The following is a 13,735-nucleotide window of genomic DNA, read 5'->3' on the forward strand; positions in this document are numbered from 1 at the left end:
CCAGCCTAGTTTGCTGTCTGTTTCCACTTCTCTTTTCTTGAGCCGCTCCCTTCTATGCCCTTGCGCACTATCCTGACTTCTCCCGTCTGCTTACTTTTTGCCTTCCAACGCACAATGCGAACTACAGGTAGTGCTGCAGGGCCCACACCCTTTTACTTGCCTTACAGAGCAGCTCTGGAGCTGTTACAGTGCCCAGCTGCTGCAAGAAATCAGCTTGAATGCTTCAGGGGCTGGGGCATAGCCAACATGAGCACCACACCGAAGGAGGGTGGAAGTGTTTAATGCGAACTAGGGGTCATCCAAGCGCCGCAAAAGGCCGCCATGCCCTGCACGCCCCTCTTCTCTATTCATATGCAGATGAGGGTTGAAGCCAACTTTGACCCACTGCTTGGATGACATCACCATATGCAAATCCATCTGCTGCAGGCCTTCCCCCAGGAATGCTTGCACTAGTTGTTGCATTTGGTTTGTTGTTTGGGGGTGCTTCAGTATTAGGCAGCCTTCTGCCCTCCCATGTTCATCTGAAAATATGTGTTCTCCCTGCAGTTGTTGTCCCCAGATGAGAGTTCGCTTGTGCTGCCTCAGTTGAATCTCCTTTACTTGACAGAGATGTGCCTGAGCAGCGGCCCTCCCCAGCTCTATCCCAAATCATACTTATTTTGCATAGGAGATACCATGGTCATGAAGATTGTTTTCCCAGGGTGAGGTTCATTCATTGCATTCTGGGTATGCTGACCCCTGTGATTTCCCCAAATGTGGGAAACTGGACTGCATTATTTGTGGTAGTGAGGGACTGTGTTTGTGCTTTCCTCTGGTCAGCTCTGGTAAAAGTCAGATTTCTTTGTCTCAGATCTTCCTCTAGCCTTGTTCTTCTTTCGAGAGTTCCCTTGTGCTGCCTCAGTTGGATCTCCTTCACTTGACAGGGGGGTGCCCGAGCAGCGACCCTCCCCAGCTCTAGCCCAGCTCCTACTTACCTGCCAGGTGAGATACTATGATCATGAAGGTGCTTCTCCCAGGGCAAGGCTCACCCATTGCACTCTGGGTGTGCAACTCCTGCGGTTTCCCCAAATGTTGGACACTTGACTGCATAATTTGTGTTTCACCTGGTCGGCTCTCGTATAATTCAGATCTCTTTGTCTCAGGTCTCTCTCCAGCCTAATTTGCAGTCTGTTTCCACTTCTCTTTTCTTGAGTTGCTCCCTTCTATGCCCTTGCGCACTATCCTGACTTCTCCCGTCTGCTTACTTTGTGCCTTCCAACGCACAATGCAAACTACAGGTAGTGCTGCAGGGCCCACACCCTTTTACTTGCCTTACAGAGCAGCTCTGGAGCTGTTACAGTGCCCAGCTGCTGCAAGAAATCAGCTTGAATGCTTCAGGGGCTGGGGCATAGCCATCATGAGCCCCACACCGAAGGAGGGTGGAGGTGTTTAATGCGAACTAGGGGTCATCCAAGCACCGCAAAAGGCCGCCATGCCCTGCATGCCAATTTTCTCTTTTCATATGCAGACGAGGGTTGAAGCCAACTTTGACCCACTGCTTGGATGACATCACCATATGCAAATCCATCTGCTGCAGGCCTTCCCCCAGGAATGCTTGCACTAGTTGTTGCATTTGGTTTGTTGTTTGGGGGTGCTTCAGTATTAGGCAGCCGTCTGCCCTCCCATGTTCATCTGAAAATATGTGTACCTCCTGCAGTTGTTGTCCCCAGATGAGAGTTCCCTTGTGCTGCCTCAGTTGAATCTCCTTTACTTGACAGAGATGTGCCTGAGCAGCGGCCCTCCCCAGCCCTATCCCAAATCATACTTATTTTGCATAGGAGATACCATGGTCATGAAGATTGTTCTCCCAGGGTGAGGTTCATTCATTGCATTCTGGGTATGCTGACCCCTGTTATTTCCCCAAATGTGGTAAACTTGACAGCATTATTTGTGGTAGTGGGGGACTGTGTTTGTGCTTTCCTCTGGTCAGCTCTGGTTAAAGTCAGATTTCTTTGTCTCAGATCTTCCTCTAGCCTTGTTCTTTTTTCGAGAGTTCCCTTGTGCTGCCTCAGTTGGATCTCCTTCACTTGACAGGGGGGTGCCCGAGCAGCGACCCTCCCCAGCTCTAGCCCAACTCCTTCTTACCTGCTAGGTAAGATACTATGATCATGAAGGTGCTTCTCCCAGGGCAAGGCTCACCAATTGCACTCTGGGTGTGCTGCTCCTGCGATTTCCCCAAATGTGGGAAACTTGACTGCATAATTTGTGTTTCCCCTGGTCGGCTCTCGTATAATTCAGATCTCTTTGTCTCATGTCTCTCTCCAGCCTAGTTTGCTGTCTGTTTACACTTCTCTTTTCTTGAGCCACTCCCTTCTATGCCTTGCGCACTATCTTGACTTCTCCCGTCTGCTTACTTTGTGCCTTCCAACGCACAATGCGAACTACAGGTAGTGCTGCAGGGCCCACACCCTTTTAGTTGCCTTACAGAGCAGCTCTGGAGCTATTACAGTGCCCAGCTGCTGCAAGTAATCAGCTTGATTGCTTCAGGGGCTGGGGCATAGCCAACATGAGCCCCACACCGAAGTAGGGTGGAGGTGTTTAATGCGAACTAGGGGTCATCCAAGCGCCGCAAAAGGCCGCCATGCCCTGCACGCCCCTTTTCTCTTTTCATATGCAGACGAGGGTTGAAGCCAACTTTGACCCACTGCTTGGATGACATCACCATATGCAAATCCATCTGCTGCAGGCCTTCCCCCAGGAATGCTTGTACTAGTTGTTGCATTTGGTTTGTTGTTTGGGGGTGCTTCAGTATTAGGCAGCCTTCTGCCCTCCCATGTTCATCTGAAAATATGTGTTCTCCCTGCAGTTGTTGTCCCCAGATGAGAGTTCCCTTGTGCTGCCTCAGTTGAATCTCCTTTACTTGACAAGGGAGGCATTTTGGATTTTTTCTTTGGGTACCCTTACACCTGATGGTCTGAATGAGAGCATCGAACTGAACAACATTGGCAGTCTCTGAAGATTTTATCTATTGATTTACCTAATATATTATTTATTGAATATCCATTTATTGTATGTTTAATAAATAAACAAAATTATTAGAAGTAGCTATTTTGGAAACAGCTTTCCTCTTAGGATGAAACTGTATAATCCTGTTGTGTGTATTCCTTTAATGTTCCTTAGTAAAATCCACTAGTAATGATGAACATCAGATTTCTTCCTCCATCCTCTTTTTACACTTTCTCTTGGTTCTATATATATATATATTTTTTCTATTTTTATTTTTTTCCCCTCCTTCTCCCAAAAGGCCCCCCTCCCTCTCCCCCCCTCCCTGTTTTAAATTTTAAAATCTTTAAATATTTAAATCTTCGAATCCTTAAATTGTCTGTTTAATATTTATTTTTTCTTCAATTCTTTTTGTTGTTTAAACAGCAATGTAATTATTCCAGGGGTTAAAATAATGAAATATAGAAATAATATTAACAAAAATTAAAGGTAAAAATGAATTGATAGAATGATCCCATTAAAAGTAAATAAATAATATGGATGTTAAGCTGAGCAGGTTGGATTCGAACATGGGACTAGCTGCATAGAGTGCATTTGATGTTTCCCCTGCGCCACAAGAACTGCTTTAGTAGTGGCATGGATTTATGTTACCCTAAAAGGTTTTATATAAGTAAATGGGGATCCTTAGTGCTGAGTCTCTGAATTATGTATATGTGATTATAGATATGAGGTATTGATTGAAAGATTATAGGTTAATCTGTATATAGATTATATATTTTCTGTTATTTTTTAAACCACCTTGTTGCTTATTTTATTATTATTTTTAATCACCATGTTGCTTATTTTTATATTATGAAATGCCTTTATATGTGCAATTGCAATTAGAAAGTTGTTCCATATGTGAGTCATTACATGTATGCATCCAATTAGTACATGTATGTATCCAATCAACTAATTAGTAATACTATTGGTCCGGTGCATTTTAAAAAGAGCCTGCTAGGCTGCTGATGTATCCTCTGACGAAACCGCTCTTGGATAACAGCGGAGAAACACGTAAGGAAGGTGATTACCGGACACTCTGATTGCTGAGATATAAGCCCGTTCATGAACGAGCTACATCACGGCGGACGTCTGATGTAAAGACAGCGGTGAAGGGGAAAAAGCAATTTGAGACCGAGCAAAAGGAGGTCTCTACCCCACGGCAGGGAGAAATATCCCGACCGCGAGTACCAATAAGATCCAGCCACGGTTAACGGGGGTCGTAGCATACCGCTGTGTTTCACCAACCATCACAGCGCTCTCCCCCTGTTTTCTTTCATTACTCACGTGAGTTACATATGAACTTTAACTGCAGTAAATAAGAGGCGTTGGTTACAACTGTTGCTGTTCATCCACAAGAAGGAATTTAATGTATCAATTACAATTGGAAAGTAACGATTAAATTACAACAGCTGTATCCAGGAGGATTTTTTGGACACTTTAATAAACATTCCGTTGTCATCAAGGGCAATATGAAATAGATCCTGATTACATTTAGATATGGATAGTGGTGCCTATATATGTTGACTCCATTGTATTTTATTGAATGTGGGTTTCTTCTGTCTATATATATTTTTTTTAAAATAAAGAGCTTGTATATTTTATTTTTTGCGCTCCCTTGATAACAAGTGTGATTATCTTTAAAATTTGGTTTATTATTGGTAGAACAGTACTACCTATGGGAGCACCATTTTATAATATATGGTGAAAATTAATAGATGTATAAAGATTAAATAAGCAACAAATTGGTGAAATAGATAAGTTTTGATAGGAGCACTGGGTTCTATATATATTTATTGACATTTGGTTATATATATGTATAGACTTTATAAATTCTTGACAGAGATGTGCCTGAGCCCTCCCCAGCCCTATCCCAAATCATACTTATTTTGCATAGGAGATACCATGGTCATGAAGATTGTTCTCCCAGGGTGAGGTTCATTCATTGCATTCTGGGTATGCTGACCCCTGTGATTTCCCCAAATGTGGGAAACTCAACTGCATTATTTGTGGTAGTGGGGGACTGTGTTTGTGCTTTCCTCTGGTCAGCTCTGGTAAAAGTCAGATTTATTTGTCTCAGATCTTCCTCTAGCCTTGTTCTTCTTTCGAGAGTTTCCATGTGCTGCCTCAGTTGGATCTCCTTCACTTGACAGAGGGGTGCCCGAGCAGCGACCCTCCCCAGCTCTAGCCCAACTCCTACTTACCTGCCAGGTGAGATACTATGATCATGAAGGTGCTTCTCCCAGGGCAAGGCTCACCCATTGCACTCTGGGTGTGCTGCTCCTGCGGTTTCCCCAAATGTTGGACACTTGACTGCATAATTTGTGTTTCCCCTGGTCGGCTCTCGTATAATTCAGATCTCTTTGTCTCAGGTCTCTCTCCAGCCTAGTTTGCTGTCTGTTTCCACTTCTCTTTTCTTGAGTTGCTCCCTTCTATGCCCTTGCTCACTATCCTGACTTCTCCCGTCTGCTTACTTTGTGCCTTCCAACGCACAATGCAAACTACAGGTAGTGCTGCAGGGCCCACACCCTTTTACTTTCCTTACAGAGCAGCTCTGGAGTTGTTACAGTGCCCAGCTGCTGCAAGAAATCAGCTTGAATGCTTCAGGGGCTGGGGCATAGCCCCACACCGAAGGAGGGTGGAGGTGTTTAATGCGAACTAGGGGTCATCCAAGTGCCGCAAAAGGCCGCCATGCCCTGCACGCCCCTTTTCTCTTTTCATATGCAGACGAGGGTTGAAGCCAACTTTGACCCACTGCTTGGATGACATCACCATATGCAAATCCATCTGCTGCAGGCCTTCCCCCAGGAATGCTTGCACTAGTTGTTGCATTTGGTTTGTTGTTTGGGGGTGCTTCAGTATTAGGCAGCCTTCTGCCCTACCATGTTCATCTGAAAATATGTGTTCTCCCTGCAGTTGTTGTCCCCAGATGAGAGTTCCCTTGTGCTGCCTCAGTTGAATCTCCTTTACATGACAGAGATGTGCCTGAGCAGCGGCCCTCCCCAGCCCTATCCCAAGTCATACTTATTTTGCATAGGAGATACCATGGTCATGAAGATTGTTCTCCCAGGGTGAGGTTCATTCATTGCATTCTGGGTATGCTGACCCCTGTGATTTCCACAAATGTGGGAAACTCGACTGCATTATTTGTGGTAGTGGGGGACTGTGTTTGTTCTTTCCTCTGGTCAGCTCTGGTAAAAGTCAGATTTATTTGTCTCAGATCTTCCTCTAGCCTTGTTCTTCTATCGAGAGTTTCCTTGTGCTGCCTCAGTTGGATCTACTTCACTTGACAGGGGGGTGCCCGAGCAGCGACCCTCCCCAGCTCTAGCCCAACTCCTACTTACCTGCCAGGTGAGATACTATGATCATGAAGTTGCTTCTCCCAGGACAAGGATCACCCATTGCACTCTGGGTGTGCTGCTCCTGCGATTTCCCAAAATGTGGGAAACTTGACTGCATAATTTGTGTTTCCCCTGGTCAGCTCTCATATAATTCAGATCTCTTTGTCTCAGGTCTCTCTCCAGCCTAGTTTGCTGTCTGTTTCCACTTCTTTTTTCTTGAGCCCCTCCCTTCTATACCCTAGTGCACTATCCTGACTTCTCCTCCCGTCTGGAAATACAAACGAAAAAAAGGTTTTTAGGCGCTGAACAGGGTCGTGCAAATATAGCACTGATAATGGCAGCCACTTGGTAAGGAGGTAGCCGGCCTCCTGAAAGTAAAACAACTAAAACAAAATCACCAAGTAGGCGCACAATACCAATGATGTTGATAAAAACACAATTTATTAACATAAAACCAATGACAAACTGATTAAAAAACACAACACTACACAGAGCATATAACTGAGGTATTATACCTTATAATTCACACATAAAGTGTATTATTAAGTGAAAGGGACACTGAAATGCAGGAGAACCCGTCTCTGTAAGATAGGGTTAATCTCTCACATTAATTCCATATCAGACAGTTTAAATGAAAAGGAAGTCCTGTAAACTGATGTAATAAGCGTTTGTAACCATAAAGGTATCCGGATTTAAATAATGTTTCCTTGGAGCAAAATAAACCAACCGATTAATGTTACTCACAGAGACGTAATGATCTCTTGCTGCACGGGATAAATGGTTAAGGAACCGCTTGTTATCACCCTGTGCATGGGTGAGACATCCGTCAGCGGTATATTCAGATGAAAGCCATTTCTTTCTGTGCAGCACCAGTTGCCTGTATCAGACAACCATACAGATCCTCCAGCTTGCTGAGCGACGCCCGGCCGGGCAGGAGGTAACAATGTTCCAAATGCAAGGAGAGTTAGAGTGGAATGATTGAATCACAGGCTGGATCATTCACCGGTGACTTGTAACGGACGGCTGAAAGTGATGGATGTCGTGCTCCGTGGGACACTTAATGGTCAAGTGTGGCCCTTTCTTCTGTACCCTCAACGCGTTTCTCCGCACCTAAGGCGGCTTCTTCAAGAGGCAGAGTGTCTCTGCCTCTTGAAGAAGCCGCCTTAGGTGCGGAGAAACGCGTTGAGGGTACAGAAGAAAGGGCCACACTTGACCATTAAGTGTCCCACGGAGCACGACATCCATCACTTTCAGCCGTCCGTTACAAGTCACCGGTGAATGATCCAGCCTGTGATTCAATCATTCCACTCTAACTCTCCTTGCATTTGGAACATTGTTACCTCCTGCCCGGCCGGGCGTCGCTCAGCAAGCTGGAGGATCTGTATGGTGGTCTGATACAGGCAACTGGTGCTGCACAGAAAGAAATGGCTTTCATCTGAATATACCGCTGACGGATGTCTCACCCATGCACAGGGTGATAACAAGCGGTTCCTTAACCATTTATCCCGTGCAGCAAGAGATCATTACGTCTCTGTGAGTAACATTAATCGGTTGGTTTATTTTGCTCCAAGGAAACATTATTTAAATCCGGATACCTTTATGGTCACAAACGCTTATTACATCAGTTTACAGGACTTCCTTTTCATTTAAACTGTCTGATATGGAATTAATGTGAGAGATTAACCCTATTTTACAGAGACGGGTTCTCCTGCATTTCAGTGTCCCTTTCACTTAATAATACACTTTATGTGTGAATTATAAGGTATAATACCTCAGTTATATGCTCTGTGTAGTGTTGTGTTTTTTAATCAGTTTGTCATTGGTTTTATGTTAATAAATTGTGTTTTTATCAACATCATTGGTATTGTGCGCCTACTTTGTGATTTTGTTTTAGTTCTCCTCCCGTCTGCTTACTTAGTGCCTTACAATGGCCCTCATTCCGAGTTGTTCGCTCGCAAGGCGAATGTAGCAGAGTTACACACGCTAAGCCGCCGCCTACTGGGAGTGTATCTTAGCTTCTTAAATGTGCGACCGATGTATTCGCAATATTGCGATCACAAACGAGTTAGCAGTTTTAGAGTAGCTTCAGACTTACTCTGCCTGTGCGATCAGTTCTGTGCTTTTCGGTCCTGGCTGACGTCACAAACACACCCAGCGTTCGTCCAGGCACTCCCACCGTTTCTCCAGCCACTCCTGCGTTTTTTCCGGAAACGGTAGCGTTTTCAGCCACACGCCCATAAAACGCCGTGTTTCCGCCCAGTAACACCCATTTCCTGTCAATCACACTACGATCGCCGGAGCGAAGAAAAAGCCGTGAGTAAAAATACTTTCTTCTTAGTAAAGTTACTTGGCGCATGCGCAGTGCGAACATTGCGCATGCGCACTAAGAGAATTCTCACTGCGATGCGATGAAAATCTCCGAGCGAACAACTCGGAATGAGGGCCAATGCACAATGCAAACTACAGGTAGTGCTGCAGGGCCCACACCCTTTTACTTGCCTTACAGAGTAGCTCTGGAGCTGTTACAGTGCCCAGCTGCTGCAAGAAATCAGCTTGAATGCTTCAGGGGCTGGGGCATAGCCAACATGAGCCCCACACCGAAGGAGGGTGGAGGTGTTTAATGCGAACTAGGGGTCATCCAAGCGCCGCAAAAGGCCGCCATGCCCTGCACGCCCCTCTTCTCTATTCATATGCAGATGAGGGTTGAAGCCAACTTTGACCCACTGCTTGGATGACATCACCATATGCAAATCCATCTGCTGCAGGCCTTCCCCCAGGAATGCTTGCACTAGTTGTTGCATTTGGTTTGTTGTTTGGGGGTGCTTCAGTATTAGGCAGCCTCTGCCCTCCCATGTTCATCTGAAAATATGTGTTCTCCCTGCAGTTGTTGCCCCCAGATGAGAGTTCCCTTGTGCTGCCTCAGTTGAATCTCCTTTACTTGACAGAGATGTGCCTGAGCAGCGGCCCTCCCCAGCTCTATCCCAAATCATACTTATTTTGCATAGGAGATACCATGGTCATGAAGATTGTTTTCCCAGGGTGAGGTTCATTCATTGCATTCTGGGTATGCTGACCCCTGTGATTTCCCCAAATGTGGGAAACTGGACTGCATTATTTGTGGTAGTGAGGGACTGTGTTTGTGCTTTCCTCTGGTCAGCTCTGGTAAAAGTCAGATTTCTTTGTCTCAGATCTTCCTCTAGCCTTGTTCTTCTTTCGAGAGTTCCCTTGTGCTGCCTCAGTTGGATCTCCTTCACTTGACAGGGGGGTGCCCGAGCAGCGACCCTCCCCAGCTCTAGCCCTGCTCCTACTTACCTGCCAGGTGAGATACTATGATCATGAAGGTGCTTCTCCCAGGGCAAGGCTCACCCATTGCACTCTGGGTGTGCAACTCCTGCGGTTTCCCCAAATGTTGGACACTTGACTGCATAATTTGTGTTTCACCTGGTCGGCTCTCGTATAATTCAGATCTCTTTGTCTCAGGTCTCTCTCCAGCCTAATTTGCAGTCTGTTTCCACTTCTCTTTTCTTGAGTTGCTCCCTTCTATGCCCTTGCGCACTATCCTGACTTCTCCCGTCTGCTTACTTTGTGCCTTCCAACGCACAATGCAAACTACAGGTAGTGCTGCAGGGCCCACACCCTTTTACTTGCCTTACAGAGCAGCTCTGGAGCTGTTACAGTGCCCAGCTGCTGCAAGAAATCAGCTTGAATGCTTCAGGGGCTGGGGCATAGCCATCATGAGCCCCACACCGAAGGAGGGTGGAGGTGTTTAATGCGAACTAGGGGTCATCCAAGCGCCGCAAAAGGCCGCCATGCCCTGCACGCCCCTCTTCTCTATTCATATGCAGATGAGGGTTGAAGCCAACTTTGACCCACTGCTTGGATGACATCACCATATGCAAATCCATCTGCTGCAGGCCTTCCCCCAGGAATGCTTGCACTAGTTGTTGCATTTGGTTTGTTGTTTGGGGGTGCTTCAGTATTAGGCAGCCTCTGCCCTCCCATGTTCATCTGAAAATATGTGTTCTCCCTGCAGTTGTTGCCCCCAGATGAGAGTTCCCTTGTGCTGCCTCAGTTGAATCTCCTTTACTTGACAGAGATGTGCCTGAGCAGCGGCCCTCCCCAGCTCTATCCCAAATCATACTTATTTTGCATAGGAGATACCATGGTCATGAAGATTGTTTTCCCAGGGTGAGGTTCATTCATTGCATTCTGGGTATGCTGACCCCTGTGATTTCCCCAAATGTGGGAAACTGGACTGCATTATTTGTGGTAGTGAGGGACTGTGTTTGTGCTTTCCTCTGGTCAGCTCTGGTAAAAGTCAGATTTCTTTGTCTCAGATCTTCCTCTAGCCTTGTTCTTCTTTCGAGAGTTCCCTTGTGCTGCCTCAGTTGGATCTCCTTCACTTGACAGGGGGGTGCCCGAGCAGCGACCCTCCCCAGCTCTAGCCCAGCTCCTACTTACCTGCCAGGTGAGATACTATGATCATGAAGGTGCTTCTCCCAGGGCAAGGCTCATCCATTGCACTCTGGGTGTGCTACTCCTGCGGTTTTCCCAAATGTTGGACACTTGACTGCATAATTTGTGTTTCACCTGGTCGGCTCTCGTATAATTCAGATCTCTTTGTCTCAGGTCACTCTCCAGCCTAATTTGCAGTCTGTTTCCACTTCTCTTTTCTTGAGTTGCTCCCTTCTATGCCCTTGCGCACTATCCTGACTTCTCCCGTCTGCTTACTTTGTGCCTTCCAACGCACAATGCAAACTACAGGTAGTGCTGCAGGGCCCACACCCTTTTACTTGCCTTACAGAGCAGCTCTGGAGCTGTTACAGTGCCCAGCTGCTGCAAGAAATCAGCTTGAATGCTTCAGGGGCTGGGGCATAGCCATCATGAGCCCCACACCGAAGGAGGGTGGAGGTGTTTAATGCGAACTAGGGGTCATCCAAGCACCGCAAAAGGCCGCCATGCCCTGCATGCCAATTTTCTCTTTTCATATGCAGACGAGGGTTGAAGCCAACTTTGACCCACTGCTTGGATGACATCACCATATGCAAATCCATCTGCTGCAGGCCTTCCCCCAGGAATGCTTGCACTAGTTGTTGCATTTGGTTTGTTGTTTGGGGGTGCTTCAGTATTAGGCAGCCTTCTGCCCTCCCATGTTCATCTGAAAATATGTGTAACTCCTGCAGTTGTTGTCCCCAGATGAGAGTTCCCTTGTGCTGCCTCAGTTGAATCTCTTTTACTTGACAGAGATGTGCCTGAGCAGCGGCCCTCCCCAGCCCTATCCCAAATCATACTTATTTTGCATAGGAGATACCATGGTCATGAAGATTGTTCTCCCAGGGTGAGGTTCATTCATTGCATTCTGGGTATGCTGACCCCTGTTATTTCCCCAAATGTGGTAAACTTGACAGCATTATTTGTGGTAGTGGGGGACTGTGTTTGTGCTTTCCTCTGGTCAGCTCTGGTAAAAGTCAGATTTCTTTGTCTCAGATCTTCCTCTAGCCTTGTTCTTCTTTCGAGAGTTCCCTTGTGCTGTCTCAGTTGGATCTACTTCACTTGACAGGGGGGTGCCCGAGCAGCGACCCTCCCCAGCTCTAGCCCAACTCCTACTTACCTGCCAGGTGAGATACTATGATCATGAAGTTGCTTCTCCCTGGGCAAGGATCACCCATTGCACTCTGGGTGTGCTGCCCCTGTGATTTCCCCAAATGTGGGAAACTTGACTGCGTAATTTGTGTTTCCCCTGGTCGGCTCTCATATAATTCAGATCTCTTTGTCTCAGGTCTCTCTCCAGCCTAGTTTGCTGTCTGTTTCCACTTCTTTTTTCTTGAGCCCCTCCCTTCTATACCCTTGTGCACTATCCTGACTTCTCCTCCCGTCTGCTTACTTTGTGCCTTCCAATGCACAATGCAAACTACAGGTAGTGCTGCAGGGCCCACACCCTTTTACTTGCCTTACAGAGCAGCTCTGGAGCTGTTACAGTGCCCAGCTGCTGCAAGAAATCAGCTTGAATGCTTCAGGGGCTGGGGCATGGCCAACATGAGCCCCACAGAGAAGGAGGGTGGGGGTATTTAATGCGAACTAGGGGTCATCCAAGCGCCGCAAAAGGCCGCCATGCCCTGCATACCCCTTTTCTCTTTTCATATGCAGATGAGGGTTCCAGCCAACTTTGGCCCACTGCTTGGATGACATCACCGTATGCAAATCCGTCTTCTGCAGACCTTCCCCCAGGAATGCTTGTACTAGTTGTTGCATTTGGTTTGTTGTTTGGGGGTGCTTCAGTATTAGGCAGCCTTCTGCCCTCCCATGTTCATCTGAAAATATGTGTTCTCCCTGCAGTTGTTGTCCCCAGATGAGAGTTCCCTTGTGCTGCCTCAGTTGAATCTCCTTTACTTGACAGAGATGTGCCTGAGCAGCGGCCCTCCCCATCCCTATCCCAAATCATACTTATTTTGCATAGGAGATACCATGGTCATGAAGATTGTTCTCCCAGGGTGAGGTTCATTCATTGCATTCTGGGTATGCTGACCCCTGTGATTTCCCCAAATGTGGGAAACTTGACTGCATTATTTGTGGTAGTGAGTGACTGTGTTTGTGCTTTCCTCTGGTCAGCTCTGGTAAAAGTCAGATTTCTTTGTCTCAGATCTTCCTCTAGCCTTGTTCTTCTTTCGAGAGTTTCCTTGTGCTGCCTCAGTTGGATCTCCTTCACTTGACAGGGGGGTGCCCGAGCAGCGACCCTCCCCAGCTCTAGCCCAACTCCTACTTACCTGCCAGGTGAGATACTATGATCATGAAGGTGCTTCTCCCAGGGCAAGGCTCACCCATTGCACTCTGGGTGTGCTGCTCCTGCGATTTCCCCAAATGTGGGAAACTTGACTGCATAATTTGTGTTTCCCCTGGTCGGCTCTCGTATAATTCAGATCTCTTTGTCTCAGGTCTCTCTCCAGCCTAGTTTGCTGTCTGTTTCCACTTCTCTTTTCTTGAGCCGCTCCGTTCTATGCCCTTGCGCACTATCCTGTCTTCTCCCGTCTGCTTACTTTTTGCCTTCCAACGCACAATGCGAACTACAGGTAGTGCTGCAGGTCCCACACCCTTTTATTTGCCTTACAGAGCAGCTCTGGAGCTGTTACAGTGCCAACTGCTGCAAGAAATCAGCTTGAATGCTTCAGGGGCTGGGGCATAGCCAACATGAGCCCCACACCGAAGGAGGGTGGAGGTGTTTAATGCGAGCTAGGGGTCATCCAAGCGCCGCAAAAGGCTGCCATGCCCTGCACGCCCCTTTTCTCTTTTCATATGCAGACGAGGGTTGAAGCCAACTTTGACCCACTGCTTGGATGACATCACCATATGCAAATCCATCTGCTGCAGGCCTTCCC

General features: G+C 47.0%; 14 non-coding genes and 2 pseudogenes across 14 annotated transcripts; all 16 read left to right on the plus strand.

The window, feature by feature from the left end:
* The first annotated feature begins 650 nt into the window (after positions 1 to 650).
* On the plus strand, positions 651 to 814 carry LOC134951494 (U1 spliceosomal RNA). The gene has a single exon (XR_010184224.1). It is a non-coding gene; the product is annotated as a U1 spliceosomal RNA (small nuclear RNA).
* A 152-nt stretch (positions 815 to 966) lies between these two features.
* Positions 967 to 1,129, plus strand: LOC134953227 (U1 spliceosomal RNA). The gene has a single exon (XR_010185502.1). It is a non-coding gene; the product is annotated as a U1 spliceosomal RNA (small nuclear RNA).
* Positions 1,130 to 1,800: 671 nt separating this feature from the next.
* On the plus strand, positions 1,801 to 1,964 carry LOC134951304 (U1 spliceosomal RNA). The gene has a single exon (XR_010184069.1). It is a non-coding gene; the product is annotated as a U1 spliceosomal RNA (small nuclear RNA).
* A 152-nt stretch (positions 1,965 to 2,116) lies between these two features.
* Positions 2,117 to 2,279, plus strand: LOC134953604 (U1 spliceosomal RNA). Its single transcript, XR_010185675.1, has one exon. It is a non-coding gene; the product is annotated as a U1 spliceosomal RNA (small nuclear RNA).
* A 2,622-nt stretch (positions 2,280 to 4,901) lies between these two features.
* On the plus strand, positions 4,902 to 5,065 carry LOC134950293 (U1 spliceosomal RNA). The gene has a single exon (XR_010183236.1). It is a non-coding gene; the product is annotated as a U1 spliceosomal RNA (small nuclear RNA).
* Positions 5,066 to 5,217: 152 nt separating this feature from the next.
* Positions 5,218 to 5,380, plus strand: LOC134952912 (U1 spliceosomal RNA). The gene has a single exon (XR_010185288.1). It is a non-coding gene; the product is annotated as a U1 spliceosomal RNA (small nuclear RNA).
* A 661-nt stretch (positions 5,381 to 6,041) lies between these two features.
* On the plus strand, positions 6,042 to 6,205 carry LOC134950990 (U1 spliceosomal RNA). Its single transcript, XR_010183811.1, has one exon. It is a non-coding gene; the product is annotated as a U1 spliceosomal RNA (small nuclear RNA).
* Positions 6,206 to 6,357: 152 nt separating this feature from the next.
* Positions 6,358 to 6,499, plus strand: LOC134953065 (U1 spliceosomal RNA; annotated as a pseudogene).
* A 2,851-nt stretch (positions 6,500 to 9,350) lies between these two features.
* Positions 9,351 to 9,514, plus strand: LOC134951495 (U1 spliceosomal RNA). Its single transcript, XR_010184225.1, has one exon. It is a non-coding gene; the product is annotated as a U1 spliceosomal RNA (small nuclear RNA).
* Positions 9,515 to 9,666: 152 nt separating this feature from the next.
* LOC134953228 (U1 spliceosomal RNA) lies at positions 9,667 to 9,829 on the plus strand. Its single transcript, XR_010185503.1, has one exon. It is a non-coding gene; the product is annotated as a U1 spliceosomal RNA (small nuclear RNA).
* A 670-nt stretch (positions 9,830 to 10,499) lies between these two features.
* Positions 10,500 to 10,663, plus strand: LOC134951496 (U1 spliceosomal RNA). The gene has a single exon (XR_010184226.1). It is a non-coding gene; the product is annotated as a U1 spliceosomal RNA (small nuclear RNA).
* A 152-nt stretch (positions 10,664 to 10,815) lies between these two features.
* On the plus strand, positions 10,816 to 10,978 carry LOC134953111 (U1 spliceosomal RNA). Its single transcript, XR_010185431.1, has one exon. It is a non-coding gene; the product is annotated as a U1 spliceosomal RNA (small nuclear RNA).
* Positions 10,979 to 11,649: 671 nt separating this feature from the next.
* On the plus strand, positions 11,650 to 11,813 carry LOC134951305 (U1 spliceosomal RNA). The gene has a single exon (XR_010184070.1). It is a non-coding gene; the product is annotated as a U1 spliceosomal RNA (small nuclear RNA).
* Positions 11,814 to 11,965: 152 nt separating this feature from the next.
* LOC134953327 (U1 spliceosomal RNA) lies at positions 11,966 to 12,107 on the plus strand (annotated as a pseudogene).
* A 695-nt stretch (positions 12,108 to 12,802) lies between these two features.
* Positions 12,803 to 12,966, plus strand: LOC134951395 (U1 spliceosomal RNA). The gene has a single exon (XR_010184144.1). It is a non-coding gene; the product is annotated as a U1 spliceosomal RNA (small nuclear RNA).
* Positions 12,967 to 13,118: 152 nt separating this feature from the next.
* On the plus strand, positions 13,119 to 13,281 carry LOC134952058 (U1 spliceosomal RNA). Its single transcript, XR_010184676.1, has one exon. It is a non-coding gene; the product is annotated as a U1 spliceosomal RNA (small nuclear RNA).
* Positions 13,282 to 13,735: the final 454 nt, after the last annotated feature.

The sequence above is a fragment of the Pseudophryne corroboree genome, chromosome 8 (assembly GCF_028390025.1).
Source record: "Pseudophryne corroboree isolate aPseCor3 chromosome 8, aPseCor3.hap2, whole genome shotgun sequence".
Taxonomy (NCBI): domain Eukaryota; kingdom Metazoa; phylum Chordata; class Amphibia; order Anura; family Myobatrachidae; genus Pseudophryne; species Pseudophryne corroboree.